General features: G+C 42.8%; 1 protein-coding gene across 16 annotated transcripts in view; it reads left to right on the top strand.

The window, feature by feature from the left end:
- The window catches only part of LOC121275080 (beta-galactoside alpha-2,6-sialyltransferase 1-like), a 169,185-nt gene that overhangs the window by 30,420 nt on the left and 128,245 nt on the right, over positions 1 to 10,520 (top strand). For 7 of the 16 annotated variants that reach the window (XM_041182496.1, XM_041182543.1, XM_041182556.1 and 4 more), the window contains exon 2: positions 119 to 238. The exons of 7 other annotated variants lie outside the window; for them this stretch is intronic. The gene's annotated coding sequence lies outside the window, so the exon portion shown is untranslated. Of the gene's footprint in view, positions 1 to 118; positions 239 to 8,970; positions 9,063 to 10,520 lie in introns of those variants that run through there. 2 more of the 16 variants (XM_041182535.1, XM_041182589.1) reach the window with 2 other exon arrangements.

The following is a 10,520-nucleotide window of genomic DNA, read 5'->3' as shown; positions in this document are numbered from 1 at the left end:
GTCTACTAGACAAAGTCGTGTGGCAGATGTTGAAGCACGTTGCCTGACTTTCAGACTTCTGCACAAACAATTTGCTCCCAGGCACTAGGCACTAACAGGCCTTCCCTTTGGAATACAGCATAACCTGGAGAATGAACGAGAGCCAGACGGACTCAGACAAGCTGCTGGAAGAGGGAGGGGAGGAGAGGCCATAACCACACATGGCGCTCAATGAGTAATTCTATCTGAACTTTATCAGGTGACAATGTGTGCGACGTCTGTGTTTCAGTAAGAATGTCCCCATTAAAATCTGCCACATGCTGTAGCCACAACTGCAACGTCAGAGCAGGACAAGCACAGTGTTGCTAGTTACCATGCAGGTGACTGTGGCAGTGAACTATTACAAGCCTGGCTCTTTCTGGGCTGGAGGCACTATAAACATCACAGTTTGCTGTCCACTGTTGTGTAAGGTTTGTCACTGAGGCTCCATATTGAGAGAGCGATAAGTACATTTCATTCTCCCTTCGTCAGAGACAAGCAAGTGGACCCAGCACCAGGGTTTGCTACGATTTCAGGATTCTCCATGGTGGAGGGTATCATTGATTGCACTTGCATTGTTTAGTGGGCGTTGCATGTCAACTCTGTCATGTCGTGGAACCAATAGAGTTTCTATTCCCTCAGTTACCAGCTAGTGTGTGATCGTATGCAACACATTATCTTGGCAGCAGTCATGGTGCCTTCAATCTGTGACATTCTGCAGTACCAGATGCATTTGAACCACCAATGCAAACCTGAGGTTGGCTATAGGGCAACAGGGGCTTTCTACTGATGCCATGGCTCTTGACTCTGGTTTGCAAAACACTTAAACCTGGGCAGCATGCTAGCCTAATGCCATGTTATGTGTGAGGTAGTGAGAGAGTTTGGTGAGCTGAGGGAGTTTGGTGGGGAGGGGGCAGGAGATGCCCCCTTTTTTTTTTCACCCTGCAGGAATTGGTTTTTGCTCTACCATAGTACAGGAATTTGTGGTAAGATTCATAAAATACATGAAAGAAAATAAATAATTGAATGAAATAACTAAGAAATTAATTAAAGCACATAAGGATGGCAGAACAGGTGATGCATCATGGCTGCAGCATGTGGGAGGTCCTGGATGCTAGTGTGTTCCAGGGCACACACGTCGGCTGTAAGTGTCTGCACCTTGTGGAATTCTGGCTCAGAGTCATTGAGCTGGAGGCTGAGCTGTAGACGCTGTGTCACATCAGGGAGGGGGAAAGTTGCCTGGACGCTTTGTACCAGGAGGCAGTCACACCACTTAGATCGGGTCTTCTGATTTGGAAGGTGGCCAGGGACAGGAGGCTGTGACTGTGGGCAGTGGTGTAAGTCTCTGCAATTGTCCAACAGATTTGAGGTTCTTTCAGCTTGTTTAGCTGGGTGTGGGGGCTGAAGGGTGGATGATCTGACATAGCACTGTGGTACAGGAAGCCATTCAAGTAGGGGGACCAGAAAGGAATGTAGTGGTGGTAGGGGGGAACAGTATAGTAAAGGGGATTGACACTGTTCTCTGTAGTAAAGAGCAAGAGTCCAGATGACTGTGTTGCTTGGCAAGGAATGGGACATTTGCTCAGGGCTTGAGAGGAATTTGCAGTGGGAGGGGGATGATCTGGTTGCCATTCATGTAGAGGTACCAATGACATAGGGAGGACAAGGAAGGAGGTCCTGTATAGGCAGTATGAGGAACTAGGCACCAAATTAAGAAGCAGATCCTCAAAGGTAATAGCCTCTTGGTTATTAATTGAGCCACATGCAGATTGGCATAGGGCAAATAAGATTGGAGAAATAAATGTGTAGCTCAAAGACTGGTGTAGGAGAACGGGATTCCAGTTTGTGGCGCACTGGCACCCGTACTGGCGAAAGTAGAGCTGTACTTTGGGATGGTCTACACCTGAACCGTGCTGGGGATTGATATTCTAGTGAGCTGCATAGCTAGGGAAGTGGCGAGGGCTTTAAACTAAATAGTGGGGGAAAGGGATCAAATTTAGGAAGATGTGGGAAACCAAACAGTAGAGACAAAGCAAGAGAGAAAGGTACTAATATAGGAAATGATAAACAGAATATGACAGGAAGGGACAGAGAGTACAAATCTAAGACTAAATCAGCAGATAAGGCCAGATATTACAAAAATAATAAAAGGACAAACTTACAGGCTCTGTATCCAAATGCAGGTAACATTTGAAACTAAACAGATGAACTGATAGTGCAAATAGAAATAAATAAGTGCCACCTGAAAGCCATTACAGAGACATGGCTGCATGGTGACATAGGCTGAAACCTGAATGTTGAAGGCTATGTGACATTCAGGAAGGACAGGAAGTTAGGAAAAGGTGGAAGGGTGGCTCTGTTAATTAATGATGGTATCAGTGCATTAGAGAGGGGTGACCCAAGTTCAGGAAACCAGAATGTAGAAGCAGTTTGGATTGAGATGAAGAATGATAAAGGCAAGAAGTAACTTTGGGAGTGGTGTACTAGCCCCCTAATTGTAACTACACGGTAGGCCAGAGTTTAAAGAGAGAGATAATAGAAGCTTGTCAGAAAGGTACAGTGCTAATCGTGTGGGATTTTAATCTACAGATAGACTGGAAAAATAAGATGGGCACAGGTAGCCTAGGAATGTTTTCGGCATAGCTTCTTGGAATGGCAGGTTCTGGAGCCAACCTAGTAATGTACATTGAGATGGGATTAATTGATAGCCTTATAGCGAAGGCACCCTTGGGTAGCAGAAATCATGATATGATGGGATTTTACATTCAGTTTGAGGGAGAGAAGAGTGGGCCCAAGAGTACTTTTTTAAACTTAAATGAGGGCATGAAAGCAGAGCTGACTAAAGTGAACTGGCAAATAAGATTAAGGGTTAGGTCCATAGAGATGCAGTGGCAGGCTTTTAAAGGATGTTTCAGAATACACAGAATAGATACATTCCAATGAGAAAGAAACAATTCCAAGGGGAGAACCCACCATCCGTGGTTAACTAAAAAAGTTAAAGACAATATCAAACTTAAAGAAAAAGCATATAATTGCGCAAAGATGGGTGGCAGGTCAGAAGATTGGATGGAATATAAAGAATACAAAGAATGACAAAAAAGATTAATAAGGAAGGAAAAATTAGAGTTGGAGATAAAGGTAGCAGGAAATATAAAGATGGATAGTAAGAGTTTTTATAAATATTTAAATAAGAAAAGAGTTAAAGTAAGGAGATGGCAGATGAATCGAACAGGTATCTTGCATCATTCTTCACTATAGAGGATGCAAGTAACATCCTAAAAATAGCTGTATATCAGGAAATGGAAGGGAGGGAGGAACTGGGAAAATTACAATCACCAGAAAAGTGGTATTGAGCAAATTGTTGGAGCTACAGGCTGGCAAATCCCTAGGTCCTGATGGACTCCATCCTGGGGTCTTGAAAGAAGTGGCTAGTGAAATAGTTGATGGATTGGTTTTAATTTTCTAAATTTTCCTAGATTTGGGCAAGTTCCATTAGCTGGAAAATAGCAAATGTAACTCCTTTGTTCAAAAAGGGAGGGAAAGTAGGAAACTACTGGCCAGTTAGCTTAACATCTATCATAGGGAAAATGTTAGAAGCTATTATTAAAGATTTTATAGCAGGGCACTTAGAAAAGCTTAAGGCAATCAGGCAGAGTCAACGTGGTTTGTGAAAGGGAAATCAATTTATTGGAATCCTTTGAAGGAGTCACATGCTGTGGATAAATGGGAACCAGTGGATGTACTGTACTTGGGTTTCCAGAACGCATTTGATAAGGTGTCACATCAAAAGTTATTGCGGAAAATAAAAGCTAATGGTGTAGAAGAGAACATATTGACATGGATAGAAGATTGGCTAGCTAACAGGAAGCAGAGGGTAGCCATAAGTGGGTCTTTTTCTGATTGGCAGGATGTAATGAATGCCACAGAGATCAATTCTGGGGCCTCAACCTTTTACAATATATATAAATGACTTGAATGAAGGGACAGATGGTATGGTTGCTAAATTTGCTGACAACACAAATATAGGTAGGAAAGTAAATTGTGAAGAAGACGTAAAGAGGTTACAAAGTGACATAGATTAAGTGAATGGGCAAAGATCTGGCAAATAGAATATAATGTAGACAAATGTGAAATTGCCCATTTTGACAGGAAGAGTAAAAAAGAAGCATATTATCTAAGTGGTGAGAGATTGCAGAGCTCTGAGATTCAGACGGATCTGGGTGTCCTAATGAAGGAATCACAAAAGGTTAGTACATAGGTACAGCAAGTAAATAGGAAATCTAATAGAATGTTATCATTTAATGTTAGGGGAATTGAGCACAAAAGTAGGGAGGTTATGGATCAGTTGTACAGGGCACTTGTGAGAACACATCTGGAGTACTTTGTAGAGTATTGATCGTCTTATTTAAGGAAGGATGTAAATGCATTAGAAGCGGCTCAGAAGGTTTACTAGACTAATAGCAGGAATAGGCGGGTTGGACAGGTTAGGCTTGTACCCACTGGAGTTTAGAAGAGTGACTTGACCAAAACCTTTAAGGTCCTGAGGGGTCTTGACAGAGTGGATATGGAGAGGATGTTTCCTCTTGTGGGAGAATCTAGAACTAGGGGTCGCGGTTTAACAACATTTAAGACAGAGATGATGCAAAATACTTTCTCTCAGAGGGCTGTGAGTCTTTGGAACTCTCTTCCTCAAAAGGCAGTGGAAGCAGGGTCTTTGAATATTTTTGAGGCAGGGCTAGATAGGTTCTTAATTAACAAAGGGGTGAAAGGTCATCGGGGGGGCAGGGGGTGGTTAGGCGGGAGGTTACAATCAGAACAGCCATGATCTTATTGAATGCGGAGCAGACTTGAGGGGCTGAGTGGCCAACTCCTGCTCCATGTTCGTATTCTCCACAGGAAACGTGTTAGAGCAGACCATTGGTGCCTAAAGAGCAATTCTGCTGCTTGAACTGCTCTGGAGAAGTGCAGCACACAGTTTAAAGTGTGGGCGGTCTGCTGCAAGGTGCCAAGCTTGCCATCATTAGGGCACAACCCTTGCCACTAGCTAATAGATGGAAGGCTGAGGAGCAGGTGAATGAGGGGGAGGAGGAGGAAGAGAGACATCAACTTGGGCAGTGTTTTTCTGCTTTGGCTATCTGCAGGACTAATTAGTGTGGTATCAGTCATTGCAACCAAATTCCCCAGGCAGCAACCGCCCCACTCTACTTTTCACCTGATATTTAAGGAGAAATTCAATTCCTCCCAAGTAAAGTATATTCCAAAGAAGAAGAACGATGGTAAGAGGGGGAAAAAGCATCCATGGCTAAGCAACGATGTTAAAGATAACTTAAAGGAAAAAAACTAAGGTAAACCAAATTGCAACGGTCAGTGGCAGGCTGGAAGATTGGGGAACTTTCAAAGGTCAACAAAGCTTTAGTAAAAAAATAACGAAAAGAACAAAGGTAAATTATGAAAGAAAACTAGCGCAAAATGTAAAAACTGATAGCAAAAGCTTCTACAAGTATATGAAAGGAAAGAGAGTAGCTAAAGTGAATGTTGGTCCCTTGGAGGATGAGACTGGGGAGTTAATAGTGGGAACGTAGAAATGGCAGAGACGCTTAATCAATATTTTGCCTCAATTTTTTCGGTGGAGGACAATAGTACCACCCCAATAGTAACAGGTAGTGCAGAGAGTATAGCAAAGGAGCAACTTAGAACAATCTCCATCACTAGAGAAAAAGTACTGAGCAAGCTATTGGGATTAAAGGGTGACAAGCCTCCAGGACCTGATGGCCTACATCCCAGGGTCTTAAAGGAAGTGGCAGCGGAGATAGTGGATGCATTGGTAATAATATTCCAAAATTCCCTGGATTCTGGAAAGGTTCCAGTGGATTGGAAGAAAGGTTAATATAATGCCCTTATTCAAAAAAGGGGGGCGGCAGAAAGTAGGAAACTATAGACCAGTTAGTTTAATGTCTGTCATTGGGAAATTGTTGGAATCCGTTATTAAGGAAGTAGTAATGAGGCATTTGGAAAGTCAAAATGCAATCCATTGGAGTCAGCATGATTTTATGAAGAGTAAATCATGTTTGACTAATGTGCTAGAGCTCTTTGAAGATGTAACAAGCAAATTGAATAATGGGGATCCTGTAGATGTACATCTGGACTTCCAGAAGGCCTTTGATAAGGTGCCGCACAAAAGGTTAATACGCTAGATAAGATCACACAGAGTTAGGGGTAATATATTAGCTTGGATAGAGGATTGACTAACCAACAGAAAGCAGAGTCAGGATAAATGGGTCTTTTTCTGAGTGGCAAGCTGTAACTAGTGGGGTGCCACAGGGTTCTGTCCTTGGGCCCCAACTATTTACAATCTATATTAATGACTTGGATTCAGGGATAGAAGGTACTATAGCTAAACTTGCAGATGACACTGAAATAGGTGGGAAAGTAAGTTGCTATGAAGAAATAAGAAATTTACAAATGGATATGGACAGGTTAGGTGAATGGGCCAAAATTTGGCAGATGGAGTTTAATGTGGATAAGTGTGAGGTTATCCATTTTGGTCAGAAGAATGAAAAGGTGACTTATTATTTAAATGGACAGAAACTTCAGAATGCTTCAGTGCAGAGGGATCTGGGTGTCCTCGTGCATGAATCGCTGAAAGCTAGTATGCAGGTACAGCAGGTAGTAAGGTAGGCAAATAGAATTTTGGCATTTATTGCTAAAGGAATAGAGTATAAAAATAGGGAATTGTTGTTGCAACTGTACAAGGCATTGGTGAGACCGTACCTGGAGTACTGTGCAATGTTTTGGTCCCCTTACTTGAGGAAGGATGTAGTTGCATTGGAGGTGGTTCAGAGGAGGTTCACTAGATTAATTCCAGAGATGTGGGGCTTGCCTGATGAAGAGAGATTGAACAGTTTAGGTCCATACTCGCTAGAGTTTAGAAGGATGAGAGGAGATCTAATTGAGGTGTATAAGATGCTAAAGGGGACAGACAAAGTAATTGAGGAGCAGATGTTTCCCCTTGTGAGGCATTCTAGAATGAGAGGCCATAGTTTTAGGCTAAGGCATGGTAGACTTAAATCAGAGATGAGGAGGAATTACTTTTCTCAAAGGGTCATGAATCTGTGGAATTCACTACCTCAGAGTGCGGTGGATGCCGGGATGCTGAATAAATTTAAGGAGGAGATAGACAGATTTTTAATTCATAACGTGTTGAAAGGTTATGGGGAGAGGGTGGGAAATTGGAATCAAGGCCGAATTGAGATCAGCCATGATTGTATTGAATGGTGGGGCAGGCTAGAGGGGCTGAATTGCCTACTCCTGCTCCTAGTTCTTATGTTGTTATGTTCTGTTGCTGACCATCACATTGTCCTCATGTCCACGATGCAAAAGTAGAAGCCAACACAAAATAAACATTGCAATCAAATTTTATAAATGAAATTATGGCATCTTGCATACAAAATTAAGCTAATCACACTTGTGCATTTCCCTACTGCCTGTCTTCCATGTGCCTTTGCCTGGCCTATTGCTCCTATACAGTGCCTCCTCACTGGTTGTAGCATGGCTTATGGGAAGCTGTTGTCTTTCAGTGAGGAGATTGTAGATGGTCTTGGAGTACAACGTCATGCAGCTCTAAGTCCAGAAGGTTTGGCTTCAGACTGCACCATCTCGGCTTGGGCATCAGCTGTCTAGGTTGACTGGCTGTCAGACAACAGCAGGGTTACTGGTGGAGAGGTAGGGTGGGGGGATGGATGCTATTGTCTTGAGGAAGGACAGCAGGCTCCATGGATCTGCTGCCACTCCCTGGGATGGTTGGAGAACAAATTACTGGGCTGCTGTGACACCCTGCAGAGCTTTTTGAATACAGTATCTCCAAACTGTATGCAAAACCTTGTGCCAGGTTGGTGCCCAATTCCTTCATGATCCTTGGCGTTGAACTTTCTGGCAGGCTTCCCGATGTACCAAGTATTTTGTGTACATCCATTAGCCTTATGCTATATGCTGCTCCATCAAAGTCCTCATCGGAGTTCACAGCAGCAGAACTCTGTGAGCTGGCACCTGCATTATTCTTGCCCCCTGCCCTGGCTGCAACCTACTCATGTCTAATGTCTCACCATGTGCAGATCATGCCTCTAAACTGTCCTTCAAGATTCATGCAATGTAGTATCTGAGCTGGTGGCTGTGAGTGTGAAATCAAGCGATTGTATTTTTTTATTATTGCCCTCTCCTTGCTGCTCCTCCACTGCATGGTCAGCTGCCCCTCTTCGGTATCTGAAGATTAAAAGGCACAATGGTAAGGCACTGGTGCATGGAGTAGGAGTAAAGTAAGAGGTGAATGCTTAACACCATCTGCAGCTTATAAATCAGAAGATACTGTGAGATGAGGGGGAAATGGGATGAGAAAAGGAGAATTATTATGAAGATATCATCATCTTCAATAGTTTCAGCACTGCCATTGGCCAGAGGCTCAGCAATGATGGCCACCATCTTCACCTCTATGGGGTTAGGACATTCAGGTGCCTGTCCCCTTTGGTTAGGTGCTGCTGTCTCTGATCATGAGCCACCTCAACCTGCAAGAGAGAGAAGAGTTTTGTGCAATATGTTTGGGTGATATAGTTGTCATGATTGAATGGCTTTGTGTCCAAGCTGCGAGATGTGGATGTAAGGCAGCAGGCTATGTATGTGAGTGTGATGTGAGGTATATAAATGTTATGTATGAGTCCTGACTCATGGATATTGTTGGTAGGTAAGTAATGGGGGTGTGGTGAATTGATGAGTGTCTGAGGCTGATGGTGCAGTTGGTAGGACATGTCATTTGAAGATACATTCACTAAATTTGGCCACTTGTGTGAGTTTTTTTTTTCATGCTTTCATAGAATGTGGGTGTCACTGGCAAGGTTAGCATTTGTTGCCCATCCCTACTTTCCGTTGACAAGTCGTGGTGAGCTGCCTTCTTGAATTGCTGTAGTCCATCTGCTGCAAGTATGTTCACAGTGCTGTTAGGAATTAATCTTGTGGAGACACCAGGCAACCTGAAGCAGAATAGATGTGAAGAGGTAGGGAACAAATCAAATCAAAAGTAAGGAAATCAGCTTTCAAAAAGGAAGTCTGTCGTTAGAAACTATGAAGACCTTGTGAAAACAAACCGCATTATCAATTCTGAGAACTTGCCAAAATGGCTTTAGGATTTTAATTTTTGTCTTGCCATCTTTTTCTCAGAAACTGAAATTCCCAATGTTGAAAATAAGGTTTTAAGCAAAAATAGAAATTAAAAATGCATATTTCACGCAATTCAGTATATTTACTAATTGTCATTTGTGTCTTTTAATACCATTAGTAAATGTTTTACTTCAAGTCCTTAACCTGTTTTAAGGCAGGAACATGCAGGAAGGAAAGTAACTGTATTTCACATCTACTTGACCTTTTATAAGAAAATGTTTACTTACTCTTAAGACTACATTAATCATTTCATGTCATGCCATTCGGCAAGCGGCTGAGGGTGTCTAGGTCCCATTCTTTAGTTATAAAAGCAAAAAAACTGCGGATGCTGGAAATCCAAAACAAAAACAAAAACAGAATTACTCAGCAGGTCTGGCAGCATCGGCGGAGAAGAAAAGAGTTGATGTTTCGAGTCCTCATGACCCTTCGACAGAACTTGAATTCGAGTCCAAGAAAGAGTTGAAATATAAGCTGGTTTAAGGTGTGTGTGTGTGGGGGCCAGAGAGAGAGAGAGAGAGAGAGAGAAGTGGAGTGGGGGTGTGGTTGTAGGGACAAACAAGCAGTGATAGAAGCAGATCATCAAAAGATGTCAACAACAATAGTACAAAAGAACACATAGGTATTAAAGTTAAAGTTGGTGATATTATCTAAACGAATGTGCTAATTAAGAATGGATGGTAGGGCACTCAAGGTATAGCTCTAGTGGGGGTGGGGAGAGCATAAAAGATTTTAAAAACATTTTTAAAAAAAAAATTAAATTTTTTTTTTAAATAATGGAAATAGGTGGGAAAAGGAAACTCTTTATAATTTATTGGAAAAAAAGGAAGGGGGAAACAGAAAGGGGGTGGGGATGGGGGAGGGAGCTCACGACCTAAAGTTGTTGAATTCAATATTCAGTCCGGAAGGCTGTAAAGTGCCTAGTCGGAAGATGAGGTATTGTTCCTCCAGTTTGCGTTGGGCTTCACTGGAACAATGCAGCAAGCCAAGGACAGACATGTGGGCAAGAGAGCAGGGTGGAGTGTTAAAATGGCAAGCGACAGGGAGGTTTGGGTCATTCTTGCGGACAGACCGCAGGTGTTCTGCAAAGCGATCGCCCAGTTTATGTTTGGTCTCTCCAATGTAGAGGAGACCACAATGGGAGCAACGAATGCAGTAGACTAAGTTGGGGGAAATGCAAGTGAAATGCTGCTTCACTTGAAAGGAGTGTTTGGGTCCTTGGACGGTGAGGAGAGAGGAAATGAAGGGGCAGGTGTTGCATCTTTTGCGTGGGCATGGGGTGGTGCCATAGGAGGGGG

Source organism: Carcharodon carcharias, chromosome 2 (assembly GCF_017639515.1).
Source record: "Carcharodon carcharias isolate sCarCar2 chromosome 2, sCarCar2.pri, whole genome shotgun sequence".
Taxonomy (NCBI): Eukaryota; Metazoa; Chordata; class Chondrichthyes; order Lamniformes; family Lamnidae; genus Carcharodon; species Carcharodon carcharias.
The sequence above is the reverse complement of the archived record's forward strand: the minus strand, read 5'-3'. Positions and strand labels throughout refer to the sequence as shown.